The sequence below is a fragment of the Microtus ochrogaster genome, chromosome 24 (genome assembly GCF_000317375.1).
Source record: "Microtus ochrogaster isolate Prairie Vole_2 chromosome 24, MicOch1.0, whole genome shotgun sequence".
NCBI classification, from domain to species: domain Eukaryota; kingdom Metazoa; phylum Chordata; class Mammalia; order Rodentia; family Cricetidae; genus Microtus; species Microtus ochrogaster.
In genome coordinates, this window is record NC_022024.1 from 30,131,299 (window position 1) to 30,154,639 (window position 23,341).

Below are 23,341 nucleotides of genomic sequence, written 5' to 3' on the forward strand. Positions count from 1 at the left end.
GGTCAAGTCTTAATGTCATTCAATCCTCCTAATATCTGACAAGCTCCATAACAAGCCTAGTGCCCATGGGACCATTTCCTGAAAATCGGTGCAACCACCTCTTAGGTCACACAGAAAGCAGGCATGAAATGCTTCTAAAAAGAGAATGACAACAAAGGTTTATGAGGCATACAGTTTGTATCCAACTCTATCTTTGCATTGTGAAGGCAGCCATGGATAATTCATAAACAAATGCAAGGGACTATTGTCTTAATAAAACTTTATTTAAAGAAGCAATGTTCACAAAACTTGGCTATAGACTTGTAGTTTGCAGATCCCACATAAGAAAGATGCCTATTTTTGGAAATATTAATTGGGTTGCTTGACCCCAATGTACACTAAGTGATGGTATGGTTACAATGTATCTTCCTACACTAAGTGATGCATGGTTACACTGTATCTTCCTACACTAAGTGATGGTATGGTTACAATGTATCTTCCTACACTAAGTGATGCATGGTTACACTGTATCTTCCTACACTAAGTGATGCTATTGTTACACTGTATCTTTGTAAACTAGTGATGCTATTGTTACACTGTATCTTTGTAAACTAATTGATGCAATGGTTATACTGTATCTTCCTACACTAAGTGATGCTATCGTTACACTGTATCTTTGTAAACTAAGTAATGCTATGGTTACACTATATCTTCCTACACTAAGTAATGCTATCGTTACAATGTATCTTCCCATTGTGAGTTGATTGCAACTTCTACAGAACATTTTTTTTGTAGTCTTTGCTAGATCCTTTGAACCTGGGCAATGTTTGAATAAAAACTGAAGCTGAGGATGACCATAAGACTTCTTACAGCCAAGCTATAATTGAACCTAGACTTTATTGGTCAGCTATGAACAATGAGAAGTTGAGAAATGCAATAACTTATTGTAAAAGTTCCCTGAAAACTAATGAGAATTGGTGGGCAGGTTGACAGTTCTTACCTAAATATGTGGGCTGGCAAGTTTAAAACGGAGACATTCTTCAAATCATAGTTGTCAGATTGTTCCTCCCAAAGATCGATACTATCCTCAGCAAGAACTGTATTGTTTCTTGGGCCCAGTATAAAATTTAAAGGCTGAGTTCTCTAATGAAAGGTGTGTGGGAGTTGAGGGAAGCTTGGTGCCCCAAGTCTGCCATCTGAGCTCTCAGGGAGCAGATATAAAATCGGAGGCTTAAGATCACCCTCAACTATACAGAAAAACTTGAAGCCATCTTGAGCTCCATGAGATCCTGTCTTAATCAAAAAATAAAAAAAGCAAAACAAACAAAACTTCTAACAAAATGTTTTGTCTCCTTTCTATACTCTCTCTACACCTGTATGGTCTTTATTCCCTTTGCTATTATACTTCATATTGCACACATTATGGAGATGCCCATAATAAAGGGGCACAATTCACAGGCATCCTAGTGAATTCATCGCATGATGTATAATCTGTACTCTTGACAATCTCAACATCTGTATCAGAGCTGCCCCAACCATCCATTATTCCCAGGGTAGGAGGCCTGTGCTCAAGATCTCCTCTGAGGCAGAGAAATCTGTCTGCAAGTTCCCAGAGTAAGCTCTGTTGTCCTCAGAATTCACACAGAAACAGAAATCTAATGATAAGATAATTAAGAAATTCAAGATGCTGACCACGGAGCAGTGAATGTCTTGAGAGTGGAATCCTTCTTGGAGAGGCTCTGCCTTCCTGTCAGTCTGGTCCCTTCCTGGATGGGGGAAGCCTAGAAACCCTTGCAGGTGTGTAGGAAGGGCGAGAGCCTCCGGCTTGACTGGAACAGAGGAATGGCTATGCCCTGGTTTTCTTTCTCACTTGTATCAACTGGCACCTCTCTGCATGAACAGGTCCTATTTTTTCCCAGTTCTTTTCTGCTGAAAAGAAATTACATCAGACTTGTGCAAAAAAAAATTACAGAAATATTGGTCTTTGGTAAGACAATCCTAAGCTGTGGATTCTCTAAATTTTTACAGGTTAAGGAAAAATTAATGAAAGCGCTTGAACATTGAATCTTCCATACGCAACATTCATTGCCATTTTAAAGGTAGTGCAAGCAATTTTAAAAGTTAACCATCCATTATTTCTTCTGTACTAATACCGCGATGGCCATACGGAGTGAGGAAAGTTCTCTGACTAAATGTCCATTCTGCTTCTTAAATGTGTTAGTTTTATAGGGGTCAGCCAAATGCTGACTTCCACGAGCCTTCATTCCATAGCTGTAAAATGGCTTTGGTGGTATCTACTTCACATTGTTGCAAGGGATGGGAGAAAATTTTTCCAACATGATCACTAAGCTTTGAAATCTATGAGATTATAGGAAAAACAAGCTGTAAACAAATATTTCAGTATCAGAGAGCAAATACTGAGAGCCCCAGGAACAAGAAGGTCTCATGTGTGGGTTTTGAGAACAGTAATGGCGGCATTGTCCGAGCTTCTCATGTGGGATGGAGACATTTGTGAGTGTATTTCCTGGCTCTCCTGGGTCTACTGACTCTGAAAGTGAACTCTTCTATGGTGGAAGACAAGACTGGCATAATTTAAATGTCCAACTAGTCAATGGCTTGGGAATTTGCAATGTTTCCATTATCTGTGAAATACCAGCAAGCAAAGCTGGTGACGCACCTGCCCACAATCCTGAGATCAGGAAATGCTAGTCATTTCTGGGTATTGCCTTTCATCCTGCCTTTCAGCCAGCATTAGTTACATGCTATCTGCTCGACTGGGATGAGGAAGCCTTCACATAAAACCAACATTTGTCTGCAAATTTTCCAGTTGAAGGAAAGACTGACCCTGAATACTGCCATCTCCATTGTGGACGATGATGGAACATTAGTGAGTCACATGGCCCGGGTCAGCTTGAAATTGTTTTATTATGAAATTGAAACATAGTAAGGAAGTGGTGCTATTTTCGTATTCCCAAGGAAGGCAGGTTGCTGGGTAGCTGTGCTCTCGTGCTGAAAAGTCAGCCTTGAAAGAAGACATTACAGGATCTGAGCTCTGAGGACAAATAGGCAACAAGACCTTCTCATTCCGGACTCCCAAAGGGAAGTGCTTGCTGTAAAAATGAGTCTGCAATGACCAGTAATTTTAAATGATTAAATCTATCAACTTGTCTGATGAGCTTGATGAGGTTATACAGAATTTATAATGTAAGATCTCTTCTCATTTTGTTTGTTTGTTTGGTGGTGCTGGGGACCACACTCAGGAGTCATACATGGTGGGCAAGTTGTTCTACCACCAAGCTGTATCTCCAGCCCTGAGTTTTATTTATCTAATCTTAGCAGGTTTGTGTATAAAGATATAGAAATCTGCTGAGTGCCATAACATTCTAGCAGAGTACTGGAATCTCATTTACATTGAGAAGATTGAAAAGGATAACACTTGTCAATTATTTAGTGGCTCACGGGACCCACCGTATATTTGAATATGCCAATAGAAAAAACACCTTGTTTTATGGTGTGTTCTAGATGTTTGCCTTTTATTTCTCCTAGGAATGGTTTGAAAGACCTCGGATTGCTTAGATAATAGACCAGCCACTGAATTTAAAATATATGTGTCAAGGTGATATTTATAATTACCAGAAATTCATTTCTAAGGCTTGACTCTCTGTAATGGTCACCAAATCAAACTGTTATGTCCTCGGTAGTTCCAAACACTACATAACTACTGTATTGTAGTTATGGAGATCAAAAGACTAAAAGTAGGGTTTTTTGAAGACTCTTGAGGACCAGTGGGGAAACTCTTCTCTTACCTCATCCAGTTCTGGCACTATCTATATCGTTTGGCTAGTTTGAATATCTGTATAGTTTGGCTTCATCTTCAAAGTCAGTGATGCAGCAACTTTACCCTCTCTCTGATAAAAACCCTGACAATAACCTTAGATAACTCAGACGTTGTCTAGAAAAGTTCCTCCCCACATGGGACCCATAGCTTAACCACATCTACAAAAACTCTCTCCCATGAAGAAAGCAAAGAGCCAGGTTCCAGGGATTAGAAAAGATTCGCCTTTTGGAGATAGCACTCCTTTTTCCTTCCGTAATTGCTCATGCTGTTTTATTCCCCATGTCTCCTGCCCTCAGCCCTGTGCTCTCCCAAGTCAATGAGGATAACTCACTCACCCCTAGGACCCCGTTAGGGAGTCAGGGATCCCCTTGAATGGCTTGATTAGGAGGAGGGTGTCTATACTTTAAATGTTCCCACTGCTCCTACCACGCCCACACATTGCCAAGGTCCTTTGTCTCCCTCTTTTGTTACTTTGCTAAGAAGAAATCTCCTTTGCTCATTAAATTGGAGGAATGCATTCAGAGTTTGTATGGGACAATTTGTGCATATGAACCTACTTCTTCGATGGGTGTTGTATGAGATCTGAATACAGAGCAGGTGGTCCTCATGAACACTGCTTAGCAGGCACATCCAGAAAACAGTGGCTCATGAAGTTTAAATTTTAGTCAGAGACAGATAACAAACAGTAAACATAATAAATAAGGAAATTACATGCTGCCCTAGAAATTAATAAGTTGTGTAGAACAAATCTAAAAGGAATATTTGGGAAGAATAAATATGAAATGTGAGGAGAAGCTTTCAGAGAGATTGCCCAATTAGTAACCGGTGGAGAACAATCTCATTTCGCCGCACGGCAATGCTGCAATTAATACAGATTATAAAGCCATTACGGATTAATGGGAATATATGATGGCTTTTAAATTGCAATCATGTTTGTAGCATACATATTCAGAATTGCTTGGGAGTTTACATTCATAGGTAATTTTCTAAAAACAATCCAACAAATTTGTTTTTAATTTTGGATTTTGGCCTGCCTTTATGTCTCTCCATCGTTAAGCTTAGAAAGCTTAAGTGTTGTGTACTGAAAGCTGTGTGGGGCACATCACTGAGCCTGGTCTGCATTTCAGCCAGGCATTGAGCTGTAGGTGGGTTCTCAAAGCCCTAAAATAATAATAGTGTATTTAAAGGTCAGTAAACTTGAGTATTCACCTCAGAAACAATTTATATACACTATTTGCTTTCCCAAAAAATTTAAATTAAATTCTTAATTGCATTTATGGGGGGCACCTGGTACCCATGCCAAGGAGGGTGTGGGATGTCAGAGGACAATTTGTAGGCATCAATTCTCTCCTTCCACCACATGGGAAGGAAATATCAAACTCGGGTCAAGTGGTGCCACAGGTGGGGCAGGGCCATCACGGGGACCCTCAGGAGCTGTTTTCTAACGTTGTTATGTCATGACTATTCCCAAGAACACCAACGTATAGCCATGACAGAGTACCAAAGATGAACCAAAACAAGTCTAAATCTGGCATGGAGAACCAACCAGTTTGGGGCTGGTACTGGAGCACATTGAGGGTTACTCACAGAAGCACCAGGAAGTCCACGCCCAAGTAGGGGAGGGATTCCCCAAAACTGCCTCCCTAGAGCGCCTGCTCTGATCTAAGACAACTCCGCCAAAGAGCCACCCACGCCAGCCACTGCTCATTGCTGCTGTAACCTTGGAAAGGAGACCCTTCAAACTTTTATGAGCTCCATGAGTCCTGCGGGCCTCGCTCTTCCTTCCAGGACAATCGCTGTACACACCCCCCCCTCCAAAAGTATGTCTAGAAGGAAAACACTTACTTCATCTGATAATGTGTTGCTTATATGTGGTAGACTCTATTTTGTGCCCTGCTGCACCTATGGGTGGCATCTGGCATTTTATTTTAATTTTTTAAGATTTCAAGAGGTGTAATAACTATCATTTCCTTTAATACTCTAAGCTCCTCCACCAACTGTCAAGGTCTGTTAGCACTGTGCTTTTATTGGGTCAAGCTAAAGTACTAAACATTATGCTTCTAAATCACAGTGTTCCCACATCAAGTATTTATTTACATTGCTGACCTATGATTATACCCTGCCTATGATTAAATACGCCTCCTTTAAACCTCTTCCAAGTTACAAGTTTTTTTCATTTATCCCAGCTAGAACCTCTTCCTCAGATCTCTCTCTCTCTCTCTCTGATATGATGCCCACCAGTTCCTTAAGAAGGGATAAAGCAGATCAGCATTTTGAGTGACATCTCATTGCTGTCCCAGGGAGCGAGTCTTCTTGCTGTCCCTGAGTTCTGGCTTCCCCGGTGTCTCCAAAGCTCTCCAGGATTTATTTTGCTGAGAGGAAGACTTAGGAAGAGTAACCCTTCACAAACTTTACCCCTTTAATTGTCTATTTCAGAACTCTGCCTTTATACCCTTATTTCCCTGCAGCCAAATATTTGCCGAAACAGCCAATGTATTTCCTTCTGCGCAGTATTTTCACCGACTGAAAAACTGAGTCTCTGTTTCCACTAAAACCCAAATGAATTTTGTCGGTCCTGGCCCAGACTGCTGCCTATATGGGGATAGAAGGGTGTCTTTGAGAAGGCTGGATCTCCTTTCTTAGGGAGTTGGGGTCTAGGGACTCTATGTCCCTGAGCGTGTGGCTTCCAGGTTCTTGCCTCATGTATTAGAAGGAAATTCACAGGCCACAGAAGGTGAGCGTTAAAAAGAAGTTTATCATAGCAAAAGATGGAGGTGGGGGACACAGAGCTTCTGAACAGCTAGAAGGGGTTCCAGAGAAAAATAGAGTACCCCTCTTCTTTAGTTTTTCACTCCTATCAACTCCTATCTAGCAGCCATGGCCGATCTGTGATGGCAATATAGCTGATTTAGCATCAGGTCCCCAAAGCAAGCATCCTGGATTCTGCAGAAGGTGGGGGAGGGGGAACTCTGTTTTGGAAGTGATAATGCTCTTCTGACAAAGCCAGTGTTTGGGCTTCCACGGAAGCCTGCTGTATTTTTTCCCAGTCTTACAACACGTTACAACTCTATGCCTTACGTGAAAGTACCAGAACAGATGGCTCTCCTGAGGAGCGTTTTCCTGTCCACGTGATTGACAGGATCCATTTGGATCTATAGGGAAGGGACAACCACGTGTCTTTGTTCTTTACCAGAAAGCCTCCTTTATTGGAGTGCCCAATCTTCTGGCTTTCCTGAGCCACAGTGGAAGGATTGTCTTGAACTACACATTAAATCGGAGACGTCTGGACTGTGACCTGCTGGCTGTGAGACACACCTGTGTTTACTTTGAGTGATGTCATACCCAGCCTGTGGGCTGCAGGCGGGACACCTCTATTTCAAATCTTCCTGGTAGTTCAGAAAATGCCGCCTCCACCTCGGAGCAGACAGACAATTCAGGACCCTCCCACTTCCCCTCCCACCTACCCACCTTTAGTTTTTAAACCAAAACTTATTTAATAAAAAAGATTACAGAGAAAAATCACAAAAAAAAAACCTCTATAAAAATAGCCAGATGTTACCAAGAGAAAATAGCTCCTGCTTAATGGACCTCAACAAAGCCCTGTTACCCCACTTCCTCCTTTTTTTGTGTGTTCTGTAGCTATTATTTCAAATGGTATTTTAAAACTTTAAGAAGGCAAAATCAGCCAGGTGGTGGTAGCGGTGGCGCAGGCCTTTAATCCCAGCACTTGTGAGGCAGAGGCAGGAGGATCTCTGTGAGTTCAAGGCCAACCTGGTCTACAAGAGCTAGTTCTGCCAGGACAGGCTCAAAAGCTACAGAGAAACCCCTGTCACGAAAAAAAAAAAAAAAAAAGAAGGCAAATCACAGTGCTATCTGCTTTTAAGGAAGGACAATGGCAGTCAGTCCTTCCCTTCCTTAAAATCTGTATTTAGAGCCGAGAGGGTGGCTCGGTTGGTACAGGGCTTACCCTGTAAACATGAAGACCTGGTTTTGGATTCCCAGCGTTCATGTAGTGGCACCTGGCACTTGTAATCTTGGCGGTGGCAACAGTATCCCTGGTCTTTGGGCAGTTAATAATGCTGAATCTGTGGGCTCTAAGTTCAGTGAGTAAGCACTGTCATGATAAAGAAAGCAGTAGCCACAGAGAAAGACACCTGACATTGACCTCTGACCTTCACATACTTATAGGTACCTCCTACACCCCTGTATGTGCAAACATGTGCACATGTGTGCTTGCATATGACACACACACACACACACACACAGTATGTTGTAGAACAGAGCAGGTGATACTAGAAGCAAATTTCAAGGGAGGGACCCATCTTCAACTACCTTAAGCCTGCTAATCTGTAACTAGCTGCTGACCACTCCACTTTATCTTGAACTTTCTGCTTATTTCATGTGTGATTAGTGATCTCTCAAATACGTATACTGTAGAGATCCACCTGTCAAAATTTTCCCCATCAATGTCACAAACAGGAGAATTAACCCTGTGCTCTCTCTTCCTTTTCTTATCATGAATCAGTAAGAAGTTGCCAGAGTTTGCCTACAAAGTTTTGGGTTTGTTTTTCTTTTTCCCCTAAGCTTAGGACAAGTACACAGCACCAGAAACAAACAGAAACCCTCCCAGTGACACTTCTAATCCTGTGTCTCACATGGTGTCAAGCTGTGACTAAGGTAAGCAGATAGAAAATGAAAGCCTAGGATGCAGGTCTTTATTACAGGGTCTTGGCAAGCACACCCTCGGTTGCCAAACATACTCTGCTATTAGAAACAGCAGGGCCAGAAAGCCCAAGCGAAATCACCAGGGAGGAGAAACAGGTGTTGCTTGGGGCTTTTCTGCTCTGCCCTTTATGGCACAGTAGAAGCCACTGGACAGCAAACCCTTTCACCAACATCAACAAAGACCTCGGTCGACTTCCAGTACTTTACACGGGGTGAGAGAATCGCAGTTCTCAACATAGTCCTGCACCTCACGGAACTCCTCCCCACACGTCCTCTTCCAGCAGAGCTTCAGCGGGAAGGACAGACAGACGGCTGCGTGTCCACTTGGTCATCCCCGTGTCCTTTCCCCACCCACCCACCCACCGGGAGAATTTCTCGGGAGAAACTCGGGACCAGCTAAACCTGCTGGCTTTGCTTGCTGCCATAGCAACGGTGCTTGGGCCCCAGCCTAATCATCTGGCAGGTGCAGAGTCAATGCTTGACCAAATGGTGGCCGCCACAGATGCTCTTCGCAGCTGATCTACTGAGGACGAGAAACTGAAACGGGTCAAACAGTTTTCAGGGTAGGAGAGGCCCAAAGTGAACAGTTTTTCCTTCGCTAAAACCCAGACGTGACCCCCCGGCCCTATTTGACTTCTGTCCATTCAAATGACCAGAGTCACCAAGGATGTTTAGGCCAAAATGCCTTTGGTTCTTGAACTGGCCAGAGACCAGGGATGCCAGGAGAAAGGGCTGTATTTTTGCTATTTCTCTCCCATCTAAATGAGCACACATATATCCTTCTAAGAAGGGGCATCTAGACACCCCAGATTTGTGTCAGCTGGACTGTTGGGTTCCTTCTCCTCCTCATGCCTCACTCCAACATCCACTTTAAGCCCTATAAAAATGACCCCAGACTGGAAGCTTGATGATAGCGCATTTTCTGAAACCATTCCTGCCATACAGGCCTCTGCTTCCTCTCTTGAGCACTAATCTATGAACCTACAATAACTTACTTTCTAAAACTCACCCTCCCCAATTGTCTGCCAAATTCATTCCCCCGCTCAGGGGACCAAGGAGCCAGAAGCCACTGACTTGAGGGGCTCTGGTGGCCATTGCTTCAGATCTCCAACATATAAACACCTTAGGTAAGGAAGCTTCTGTTGCTCCCAGAGACAAAACTTGGCTTTACCCAGATAGCTACAAAGCTGAGAGGGAAGGCCGACCCTAGCCCACGGCCTGTGATCAGCCACAGGCAGCGTGAGGCAGAGCGAGGCAGAGCAGGCATTCATCAGAGCCACCCCAGCTCCTGGTTCCTATGAGGTTCTCCTGATGACCAACAAACCCCTCTTCTGCCATATGACACAGTGTCCGTGTGTCCTGTATTTGTGTCTGGTCCACCAGATCGATGAGAATGAAGTTTCAGGCTCCTGGTTCCTGTGAGGTTCTCCTGATGAACAACAAACCCCTCTTCTGCCATATGACACAGTGTCCGTGTGTCCTGTATTTGTGTCTGGTCCACCAGATCGATGAGAATGAAGTTTCAGGCTCCTGGTTCCTGTGAGGTTCTCCTGATGAACAACAAACCCCTCTTCTGCCATATGACACAGTGTCCGTGTGTCCTGTATTTGTGTCTGGTCCACCAGATCGATGAGAATGAAGTTTCAGAGCCTGTCAAACCTAAGTCAACGCCCCGGTCACAGAGTCAGTCTGAGCCAGTATGAGGAGGCAAGTGAGGGACTTAATTGCCAGGCCAACGTGGCTGGGCTTTGAAGGAGTGGATTCAAGGTCCTTTTCCTCGTACAGTGCAAATGTCACACTGCTGGAAAACCACGACAGAATGAGCACCCACCCGTCTCCACGCTGAGTTTGGGTAGAGCTCAACAGTTGCATGCAGCTTCAGAAAAAATAATAATTAAACAAAAAGGCAAAGTAAGCTGGCGAAGAAGTGAGGGGTCCAGAGTAGCTGTGTAAATGTTGGTCCCCCATGGTGAGACTACAGCACTTTTAGGGACCGCCTTGCTGTGAGAGCCAGGAAGGACTCAGGCAAAAGGAAGGGTTGAACCCCAGGAAGCGAGGAAAGGCATGAACATCTAATTTCCTTTGATTTGGTATGATGCTAAATAAAACTCAGCAAGAGCCCTGAGAACTCAAGACTCATAGTGACAGCGTGGGGGCAGGGTGTGTATGTGGGGGCCGTGCAAAGTCAACACGGGTAAATCTTTTTTCCTTTAACGCTTCGTAGTCAAGACTTTGAAATGGTTGGTTTTTATTTACCTATTCTTTTGTTGACTTCACAAAGGCCCACCATGTCCCATGTGGTAGGCTTGGTACTGGATGAATGCAAGAGATGACTAAAATATAATTTTCCAGAGATCTGACCCCCTCATGTTAAAACAGCATCCTCAGAATGGTGGCTAGCCTGCATCGCTGTGCTAAAATCCTGTCCTGCAAAGTCTGCCAAGGGACATCCTTAGGAGATGGAGCCTTGGGGGTGACTGGGCCATGAAGGGGATGCCCTTGTGCATGGAGGTGTGTACCCATGAAAGAGACCACAAGGAGCTGCCATATCCTCTTGCTGTGTGAAGACTCCATGGAAACAGCACCTACAATCCAGAAAGCCTTTATTAGCTACTGAATCCGTCAGCACCTTGACTTTGGATTTGCCAGCTTCTGTAACTCTGAGGAATGTGTTACACCCACATTATAGACTTTTGTGACAGCAACCTGGATTGGACCCGAACAGTTATAAACCTGGAATCACCCACCCTCTCCACACACACAAACCTGAGGTCAATATGCTGTTCATGGCATCAGAGTAAGAGAGGACAAAACAACTGATTAAATGTGTCTTATGTCTCCGTGCTGCCTTTTGTTTTAAGAGAAGAGGACGACTCTGTACCCAGACATCCGATGCCACCTCATCAGTGGCTTCAGCGGCTCCGCTATGGAACTGTAATTGTACCTGCCAGGACCCCTTCTTTAGGGTCCGTCACCAAAGTGCTCGAGAGCGGGAACTGTGAATAAATACTCCGTAAACAGTGTTGACTTGAATTAATTTTGTTGTCTCAACTAAAAGAGACACTGCGACTGTTGAGGGATTGCAAACCAGGGTTGGTCAAGAAGAATGGAGGGGTATATTAGCACAGAGGAAAAGCCTTGATTAAAATCCAATCAAATTGGAATATTTGCCTACCAGACTTTTGGTCTATATGACTTCCTATCTCAAGCTTATTACATTTTCCATTTTTAATGATAGATTAAGGCTAGAACTATGTAGGAGAGTCAGAACAGCTTAAATTAGTGTTAAAGTTGGCAATGATTTGGGTCGGTGTCATTTTAAGCTTCATGGGAAATAGAAAGGAGCATAAGTTGGTTGTCATAGAAGTCAGGCGATCGTTTATGTCTTTAAAGACGCTTGCTTGAGAGCCGGACTTTACTGGGAACTCAAAATATTTTTTAGTTGATGCCGAAGAACAATCGAAAATGAAAATTTCTATTAGGTGTCTAAGCGTGTAGGAGGGCTTTTAAATATATTTCATCAAGACTGTGGCATAATGAAATATGAGTGACCTAGTTAGCACATCTGTTCTAAATTTGCCCCCAATCTTTCAATTCTACTCTGCATCTGTATAACCTCATTTGCTGGGTCATGTGATGCATCTCTTTGACACGGTCTAGGATCACTGAGAAGGGAGGTAGTTAAGGGTGGCCTATGTCAGGTTAGCCTGTGGACACATTTGTGGAAGATTGTCTTGACTACATCTGTTGGGATGAGTGTCCTATGGGTGGCCTCATTTTTTTTTTTCTGAGTGAGAGAGGAGAAAGCCAGCTGAGCCTCCGCAGGCATGCACCCGATCAAAGGCCCCCTCCTCTTGACTGTGTATAAAATGTGACTATTGGCTTCACGTTTTAACTGCCCTGGCTTCCCCACAATGATGGGCTATAATTAGAATTGTTAACCAAATAAAGCCTTTCTCCTTTATGTTACCTCGGTCAGGATATTCTATCACAGCAACAGGAAATGAAACTAAGACCCACGCCTCCCCCAATTCATACACATATACAGAAACACACACATAATGGATGACTGCGAATCTGTTGCTTATTTTACTTCTCAGGGTCCTAGAAGACCTTTTCAGAAGGTAGAATCTGACCATCTTGTTCCTTCATTATTTTAAGTTCTGAGGGTTGAAGCTGGGACCTGGAATGGAGTACAGTTAAGTCCTCCAAGTGTGTGTTTTTTTACTCCACCCCCCCCCCCCACCAGCAGCAAAAGGCCAAAAATTTGAGCCTGTTCCCGTGTAGATCAAAAGTCTGAGAGCTGGGACTTCCCTCTGGTTCCTTCAAGGTTATTGTGCTTCTCTACCTCAAAACAAATGTCCCACCTACTTGTAAATTGACCAGAGAGTTCTGCGCTCGCAAGGTTATTGTCAACAGGTGTGGCTAATTGTCAGGTCTTGAACTCAGGAACAGAGAAGCAGACCTGTTCCTACCTCAAACAAAAGTCCAAGGATCCCACTGAGTTCCAGTTCCCTTTATGGAGATAACTTGGGATTCCACCCAGGGAGTGGTTTGCCTACAGAATGTTTTCATCTAGGGGTGAGCACAACTTGACTTGTTTTGTTCTAGCAACAGAATGTGTAACTAGGAGTGTAGCCCGTGACACTCAATTGGTGTGTTTATTTCCTTGTATCGTGTTAATGCAGCCTTTTGTCTTACTCCTACCTTTTGGAGTCAGGGGTATTTTAAACAGTTGAAATTAAATATGGTGCAAATTTTCAATATTCACTGGAATTCCCTCCTGATACTATCCTATATGTTTCTCCATATCTTCGTATTCTTTACTATATTTCTAAATCCCCATGTCTCTACCCTGGTGAGAGGCATTATTGTCAAGGCTGGTCCCCGACAGATCCCCAAATCCTCTGTGATAAGCCTATGTGATATATATCTGAACAAGCCTCTATACTTCAAAATACATGCAAATTATGATATGTAGTTCTACCAGCGTAGTCCTAATGGATAAACACAGACAGTGAACTTATGTGAACTCACAAAAAACATTCCACAAATAATTTAATGGACAGTTTTACTTTCATTAAATTAAAGTACCCTTTACAATGAGATTATCTTGGTGTTTTGTCCATGTTTTATGGGTCATCATAAACACTCCACTTTTCGTTGCTATCTGCAATTCTTCCTTCACCAAATGCACTTTGGTATAACCGCTTTACTTTACTCTATTATTATGCTGCTTGAAGTGTCTACGCACGTTATAGTTTTCAGTCTTCACCCCAAACCTGTGACTAAACACCAGGAACACTTCAATTTACCTGTAAAAACTTGAAGCATACGAAGGTTAAATAGCTTGATAACTAAATGGTAAAGTCTTATTTCAAACTCAAAGTCCTTATTCCCAACATGAATTTATCAAGTTATTGTGTGCCTTTTTTGTTTCTATTTTCCATGACCACTGGAAGCTTACAACAGTTTCCACTAGACCAGTTCCAATCACGTCTCCATCAGAGTCGTGGGAAATTCTTTTGATTCATAACTTTCTGGTAGAAAAAGATCCTTCTCCAACATCTACTTTGCCTCTTTCTTTTTTTCCTTTTCTTTTTCTTTTTCTCTTTTTTTAATCTATCCCCATAAAAATAAAAACAATCATCTCCAAAAGAAGGATTCAAGGATTCATAATCCCTGCCACCCAAGGGCAGTTATGTGAAGTTCATAGCATCCTCTTGAAAGGAAAAAGGACCAGGGAAGACAAAAACCAAGTGTTTGATGCGTACAGTGTCTGCATTGCACTTCCCAAAGGGAAGCCCAGTCAAACATAGGCAGCCTCCTACTTTGAATAAGGAACATCTTGAGAACTCATATACAACTGTCTACACCGATTGCTGGATGAAACAAGGCTGAGTGTGGATCCTGACTGTCTGCACTTTCTGGCTAAGTCATTGAATCTGACGCTCAAGGTCCCAGGACAGTATATTATCCCAGGCTCTTGGTGATAACTGTTCACATGGACTCTGGGGTGAGGGGAGAGGGTCACAGGTACCGAAAGAACTGTATTCACAGAATGTGCCCCGCAAAATCTATACAATGCAAATTATCTGACAATCCTTTCCTAGTATTTCTTTTCATTGGGACAGACTTTAGTAGGATTTGAAAGATCTGGACAAGGTAGCAACTTTTGGTTGGGCCATCATACATATAAAAATTAGGAAGATTTACATTTTAAATAATCATCCCCAAGCGCTCATTTTGGAGGAATTCATAGACCTTGTCAAACAGCAGATTGAGCCAGAAGAATCTGAAGAGAGTGGGAATAGATTTGAGCAGCTCACACCCACTTAGGGGAAAAAAAAATCTGTCGCATCTTGAAAGATCTCACAGAAAGATTTCAAACTCTTACAGCCTCTCTAGCCCATGTTAAAAACCTCACAAGTATTAAACAGTGGTTTAGTTCCAACGCACACTTCCCTATAACTTGAGAAACTCTTTTCTTTTGGGTGTTTGTTTGAGAGAATGGTTCATGTAGCCCAGGCTGTCCTCAAATTTGATATATAGCAATGAAGACTTTGGACTCCTGATTTTTATGCTGCGGCATCTTAAGAGCTGAATTACCAATGTGGACCACCTTTCTTAGTTTCATAGCCTCTTTATAATCTTAAATTTTAAAGTGTTTGTGAAGAAGATGAAGACACAAAAAGCTATTTTTCTATTCTCTGGTACAGAAGTCTACAATTACTTCTTTCTACTGTTTTACAAATTTTATTTTATTTTAAGTGTGTGGATGTTTTATCTGCAGGTACGTCTGTGAGCCACTTTATTCCCAATGCCTAATACCTGTAGAGACCAGAGAGATTGCTATTTCCCCAAGAGCTGGAGTTACAGGTAGTTGTAACCCTTCTGTCTTGGGTGCTGGGATTTGAACTCAGGTCCTCTGCAAGGAAACTAAGTGTTCTTAATTGCTGAGCCACTTCTTCAAATATTTTCTTTTTTATTTGTAGAGCAGCAATTTACTGTCTTGCTCCTATACCACAGTAAGAACAAAGGTACTGCAAGTTCTTAGGTTGTGCCATTTGTATAGACAATAATACTGTGACTTCCCTGGAGCGTGTTTCCTGCCCCACTTCCAGACCTCACAAGATAAATACATATTACATGGCTTTGAAAATGGAATAAATTAACAACTTAAGTGACTGAGTACCAACAATTGTTTGATAAGTCAAAGGTCAATGTTGGATGATAACAAGTCAAGAAGAACTCAAGAGTAGGCTGTTTCTAGCTCCTTCTCTCCTCTTAGCAAATAATGACAATTCTGTGTGACATGATTCACCGTTTCAAGACACAAGCAGCTAACAGGTTACACAAGAACACATACCACGAGATCCACATCAGTGCAAATAACTAACTAGCAGGGGGTCCCAACAGCTTCTGGAAGTCTCAGGCACCAAAGAACACAGCAAGTCCCAGATGGCCCAGTGAGGCGAGTCTCACAGGCCCACACTTTTACATCTAAAGGCCCAGGTAGGAAGAAAAAGCTACTTCCTTTCTTGTTCTGTGCTCCTCCAAAGGTCAGTCCAGGGGAGAGGAGGGAGCCACGGCTGAGACTGGAGCCAACAGCAGGTAAAGAGCCCAAAACAGACCCAGAAGAGAGCCTGTGTTTCAGAAGCGGCAGAATGGCTGTGCTTTTGCTCTGGGAATGGGTTTAATTTTAATGGAGTTAAATCTGGAAGTCAGCAGGATCTAGGGAGGGAAGGATGGAGGGATGGAGTTAACCGGTTAATGCTGGATGCTGTCCCACTACGATGACCCAGACCCTCAGAGAGTCTCCACGTCCTCCTCCTTCCTTCCAGCCACTGTCAGCTCACAATAGGGCCTCAAAACACCCCATTCCACAGACCCGAGAACCAGAGCTCTTTCTCTCCTTCAAGCTGAAAACTTTAAATGTCTTTATTTTTCTCTTCTTAGATATTTTCTTTGCATATTAGAATGAGTGTTTGGAAGCAAAAAAAAAAAACATTTAAATGCCTTTAGGTTGAAGCAGTTTTTACTAAAATGTTTTCCATTTCAGAAAACGCTTTAGGTTTTTATTTATATTTGGACACCCTTGTAAATAAAGTATTTTTCTCTCGAATAGCTTAAAACTTTGGCATCATAAAATGCAAATCGCTTGGTTAGATGATATCCAATCCACCACGTTTAAAACGAGTTTCTGGTAAGAGCCATTTCTAGAAAGGTTTCCTGAGAATATAACTATAAAAAAGTCCATTTGCCTATTTAGGCTCCCATTGCTGAGTGAGAAAAAGATATAAATGTCATTGAAAGACAGATTATTTATTATATTTCCCATCTGCTTACTGCAATGGTTATTTGAATCTCTGGTAGGTGTAAAATGCTTTATATTAATAAATTCAAATGATGTCTGTTGTCTTATACAAACACAGATGTCATTTTTGCAGCTTGGACTTGTTTAAGTACACAAAATTTAAAAAAAATAAAAATATGAATATGAATTTTTTTGAGTTAACGGAAAATTTATAGTAAGAATGTAAAGCCATGTCCAATTTTTACATATTCATCTTTAACTCAGCCATGTAATGGTTCACCTTACTCCTCGCTTTTCATTCTTTTGATGTGTGCAATTAAATTCAACATTACTTATTTTTCCTGTCATCACTCGTAATTATAAGGCCTTCATCTACAGAGAATTAGATCCATAACCACAGCGAAATTTGAACTTGTTTTCCATTGATATCTATTTGAAAAGTGAAGAAAAACAAAGCATTAGTTAACAGAAGGATCAACCCTTTCCCTCAAGTCATCAAAAGAATGAGTCTATCAGAACGTGAGAACATTTGGACCAGTCATCAATGCCTGCGGTGCTTTGAGGACGATGGTCTTAGCTTCTGTTTTCAAAGCAATATACAGTAATAAGACTCCAATATAACTGTAGGGAAACTTTAATACCAGATACTGGCCTGGTTCAGGAATCCAGCTCCGAGCCATTGTCTGTCTGTTGCTGTGAGATTTGTATTGCTGCGTTCTAGGTTACTTTTAAGAGCCATGTCCAGCAGTCAGGAATGAGAAGCATTGCTGTAAGATTGCATCATTTCCTGGAGGCATTTTTTGAATGTGTTAGTGTCACGAACATCATTATTTAGGGCACTTACCATATTCTGGTATGGATGAGAATTCCTAGAGCGAAGCTTCGTAAGGAAAGACTAGTTGACTGATAACAACTGCAGGGATGTGGCAAGGTTGGACTCTTGCAGGTCCAGAGTCTATTTATGCATTAATCTTGGACTAGTTCTGGCATCCTAAATAGCCCTTCCTTTTGCACCTCTGTGTCGAACAGCCTTTGATTAATAGGAAAAAAAGAAAAAACTCTTAAGAATTTATTAACTTAACCACTAGTTACAACCAACCCAAAAACTGTCATCAGTCCCCCAACATGCTATAATTTGCCTCTCTGATTGTTCCACCAATGTATTCTTTTTTTTTAATTTATTTATTTATTGAGGATTTCTGCCTCCTCCCCGCCACCGCCTCCCATTTCCCTCCCCCTCCCCCGATCAAGTCCCTCTCCCTCATCAGCTTGAAGAGCAATTAGGGTTCCCTGACCTGTGGGAAGTCCAAGGACCGCCCACCTCCATCCAGGTTTAGTAAGTTGAGCATCCAAACTGCCCAGGCCCCCCCAAAGCCAGCACGTGCAGTAGGATCAAAAACCCATTGCCATTGTTCTTGAGTTCTCAGTAGTCCTCATTGTCTGCTATGTTCAGCAAGTCCGGTTTTATCCCATGCTTTTTCAGACTCAGGCCAGCTGGCCTTGGTGAATTCCCAAAAGAACATCTCCATTGTCTCAATAACCTTCATCAGGTGATGAAAGGAGACAGAGACAGAGACCCAAATTGGAGCACCAGACAGAAATCTCAAGGTCCAAATCAGGAGCAGAAGGAGGGGGAGCACGAGCAAGGAACTCAGGACCGTGAGGGGTACAACCACACACTGAGACAATGGAGATGTTCTTTCGGAAATCCACCAATGTATTCTTAAAATGCCTTGATTTATAACTCCCTTTGCTATGTTAGTTTAAACTCCATGAGTCTTCTCTTTTATTAGAACATTGTACTTGGGGAAATCTGAATCTATGCTTCCAGGTCATGGTCACTTATAGTGGCTTCAGAATAAGCTATGTCTTCTATTCCTCTGAAGAGAGAGCTGTTTCTTTAAATGACAGTAGGCATCAGACTGAAGCCCCTTGTTATCTAACCTATCACAACCATAGAAAATAGACTTTCTTATACCCTCCACCTGGAAGACAGGAAGAATAGAAACTAGGATGCCTCTGCTTGCTGAAGGTCACACACCTACTGAATGGGTGAATCTGGGCTCATACACAAAATCAGAAGAGTCCCCAATACTAACTACTAACCTCACACAGTATCGGCTATTAAAGAGATGCAAACTCAGTGGGCTTGAGGTTCAAGGTCACTCTCTACTTGCCAATGTTATTTGCAGGTCCTCCTTCACATCCTGAAACTGCTGACTTAAAAGACCAAAATCAACTCTTTGGAGTGAGATGTTTGGAAATCAAGGGAAAGATAAATTCTGGCTGTCTCTTGGGCTTACTGGAGAACTCGACAAGAGAGTCATCAGCCTCTCAGCCAGGAAATTTATCATCTTGGCAACTCTAGAGAAGGCGATGATTTTGCCTGTGACGAATAAGATTGTCCTCAAAGGTATATATTAGGTAAACACTGAATGTCCCCAGTATCATTGAGATCTGCTTCAGCATCACTGGGCTTATATAAGGAAGCATAGGAAGGCTTGGATATCATAGTCAACTCTGATTGAAAGCCTAAAAAAGGAGAACCCACTTTTACCACACCCCAGCGTCTAGTCTTAGAAAGCCTTCATTCCACAACCTAATATGAAGAGTTCTCTGCTCCAGCCTACTCAGCATCCTTCTTTGGCAAACACAATTCCCTCTTACATGCTAGCTTTGTGTTATTAATTTTGGAAAGGAACCATGATTTCTCCTTAGCCAGTTACTCAACAGACATCCTGGGAAACACATGTTTCCTTCCAGTTTGCTTCCTTATGCGTTGCAACAGAGGTTGCTTTGGGAGACAAGGATAATGAGCAAGTTTAATGATGTAGGGAGCTCCAGGCCTACGCAATCTACTTAGACAGAGAGCCTTGTGGGCTAGCCATGCTTATATTCATTGTGGAGACTCATTCATCACTGTTGTCTCTGGTTAGGCCCAACCAAAGACTATAGAGAGAGATATTGGGAAGCTCCAGCTAATAAAGGTGAATTATGAGGAAGAGCACAGGACCCATGAGAAGAAAGCCTACAGAATTTAAGACTTCTCAACATGAAAAAAAAAGAGAGATAAAATAATGAAGCCGCTTTCAGAATTGCCTTCTGGTCAAAGGGATTTGTAATATAGAAAAGATTAGTTGTCTTTTCCATACTGAGGATATACGAAAAGAAACCAGGCTTCAACTGTGTGAAGACAAGTGGGTATCCCCTCTGAGAGTTGGTATGGTCAACCTCTGAAGACTTTCTGTAGTCCCGTGGTAGGAGAGGAATTGACCTGCACACTATTGGAAGCTCTCTAATTAGAACTGTCAGAGAGAAGGTGTATTTTTGTGATGGTCAAGTCAGTCCCTTTGCTGAAGGCAGAGGTCTGCACTGCACACGGCCTGGAGTTTCCTCACAATTACATTACCCGGGAGTTGATTCTGTTTGCTTTATAACTTCTGAGAAATTTTGAGGAATCACCTACCTCGTACAAGCGTCTATTGTGTGGGCAATGAACCCTCTCCTGTCATTGACAAAGGGATCAAATTTCCTCCTGTCTCCAAACGGGTGTCCAATTTTGGACCATAATGCGGTTAAAATGGTTTTCTGCAAACAGGTTTCTAAATCAGTTGCGTTACCAGCACAAAGGGGTGAGATCTGTAATTCTCCTCTCTGAATTACTCTGACTATACTATGAGAAGCACAAAGTCCATCTTTGTTGCTGCCAAACTCTGAAGGTTAAGTTTTCAGGCAAGAAGGAGGTCGTTTTGAAGCCATGATCAATCAGCCATGTCTACCTGCCAGAAGTAACTTATCACAGTGGTGGCGAGAGATGTTTCCACCCAAGCTCTGTTTTCCTCACCGCTAAGATTCTGATATCCAGTCACTTTTTTTTTTTTAATTCATGGAAGGAAAGGTACAGCAGAAGCACATTTATGATCTCCACACCATGGAAGCCTGTTCCTAGCTATCATTGTTGATGCCTCAAACACCCAACCTTACCGGCCACCCCCCACATCTTTCTTCCTCTGAAGCTAAGAAGGGTGAGGGTCACCAGAACACAAAACTCAGTGATCACTGTGTTTTCAAGGTAGGAAAAGAGGCTTCCATTAATAGTTCCCCGGAAGAAATGGATTCTATTTTCAGCACCATTTTGATTCAAAATAAAAGTCACTCCTTCAACATCTAATCCCTGAGGGTGGGCAGCAAATCCTCTCATGTCAGGGTTGGGAGGGGACTGGGTATTTAGACTTAGCAGATCTAGCGTCTAAAACAACTCTTTCTTACTAAAACATCCAACATTATATGTAGAGTGAGTTATATCTACAATGGAAAAGACAAGACTCTGCCTCCTTTCTCCCAACGTTTTGTTTAGTTTTCCCCGCCTAGCTCTGTTCCCCTATAGCTCTGCTATAGGCCCAAAGCAGTTCCTTTATTAAGCAATGATATTCCCAGCACACAGAGGGAAATCCCACACCAGAGTCTTCTGATTTACAGTGGTTTCCTACATATGACCTGGGTGATATTTACCTTTTTAAGAATATTTATTCTCTGTCTTGTCTCTGTCTCTCTCTCTCTGTGTCTCTCTGTCTCTGTCTCTTTCTCTCTGTAAGGCAGTGTTAAGTGTGTGTATGTGCATATGTCATACATACGTCATTGCACGTGTGCAAAAATTATAGAGAACTCACAGGAATCAATTCTCCCTTTCCACCTTGTGGGTTCAGGTCAAAGCCTTTACCGCTCATCTCCCCAGCCTGGTCCTGACTTTTATAAGCAACTGTTTTTATTAGCTCCATTTTAGAGCTAAGGAAGTCAACCTCAAATCCATTGAGTCATAAAGTATGTAACAAAATGGATTAAAACCTAAGTAGCACATGGAGGCTCAACCCTGGCCCTTGGGCTCTTGGGCCCTGATTTCTGGCTTTTAAGACAGACATCACAGTTATACCACAGAATACCATGTGGTCTCTAAGTCCTGCCCAACACATTACAAATCTTTTCTTCATGATATTTCCAGTTATGTTTCAATGAAGTTTCTGTAGTCCCTTATCAAACAATGATTTTTCAACAGAATTCTGATAAATTTAACAGCAAATCCCTTCTCCCGTTGTCTCTGGGTTCTAAGGCATTATGAACAAGGTGGATTCGCATCCTTGGTAAGCCACATGCAGAAGGTGAGAGGAATGGCAGACTTGCACAATGCTGCAGGGGAGACACATTCCCCCAAAATGGTGCTCAGTGAAGAGTCCTCCCTCCTTGGAAGATGATGGAGAGATATGCGTGCCCCTATGTTGAGGGAGCTCCTTTGGCCTTAGCTTATAATTTATGGAGACCTACGTGTGATTTTCTTTGAGGCTAAACAGTTTGTGGGGGCGGGACAAAAACCCCAACAACAAGCAGGCCTGGCCCCTAATGTTACACCCCTAGGTATTTCTTAAGTGTAGAATACACTCTTCTTTCAATCATATCGTGAAATCCATCTTTACTAATTGACTACACAAGCCCTCCATTGCCATTTATTGCTAGAAAACACACAAGGCATGGAAGTTTCTTTCCTCCGAATGCTCACAATGTACTGGGAAAGCTGAGGTGGGTTTGTATGATGCCACTGCAGGCAGATTCAGAAGGGAGCAGAGCAAAGAGAAATGTGCATGTTCCTTCCTGGGAGCTCTCCCTACTCCTTCTTAAATGTCAGGATTCCCTTACCCCAACACAGCAACATCCTGACTGATTTAAACTCCAGGAACTCGGTTCCCCTGGGAAACAGACATCCCAAGTTTAATGTAAGTACGTCTCCAGAAATACTAGGCATCTGGGGGGGGGGGGAAGCAAAAGCAAAAAAGGAAAAGAAAAGTCTAACAGATTAGGACCCCAGCTTGATGTAGTGTTGCAATTCACAGCCCTGTCACTCTGTTTTATAACACCATTGCTCAAATCTGTGACAAAGTCCCAGCCCTGGAATCCTAAAATGAAGAAATTTGGCATGGGGCAGACGCGTTTACATTTTCTTCTGAACATTTTCATTTAGAAGTTTTTCTCTGCTCTGTGTGTCTGGTATGGGCACCTCTGATCACAGGGGACGGGAGTAAAAATAACAAGGCGCAGCCTAGCAGAAGCGCACTTGGCTGCAAGCCCCTCCCACTTGCCAGGCTTTCCAAGAGGCTTGCTAGTGGAGAGAGCACATACAGCTGGCCTTCCAGCCCACGGGGCACAGGTTCTCTCCATCAGCTACTTCTCGGGGCCAAGACCACTTTGAGGGACTTCACAAGTGTTAATTCACTAACCCTTTATGGACGTCTATGAGGAAGACACTTTGGGTGATGCCGATTTACAGATATGGATAGTTAGATACATAGAGATTAATGGGGAGAAGGGTAAAGTCTAAGATAGCAACGGAGGAGCTTGTACTACAGAAGCAAGAGAGTTTTCAAGCCTATACTTAAAGTCTCTCTCTCTCTCTCTCTCTCTCTCTCTCTCTCTCTCTCTCTCTCTCTCTCTCT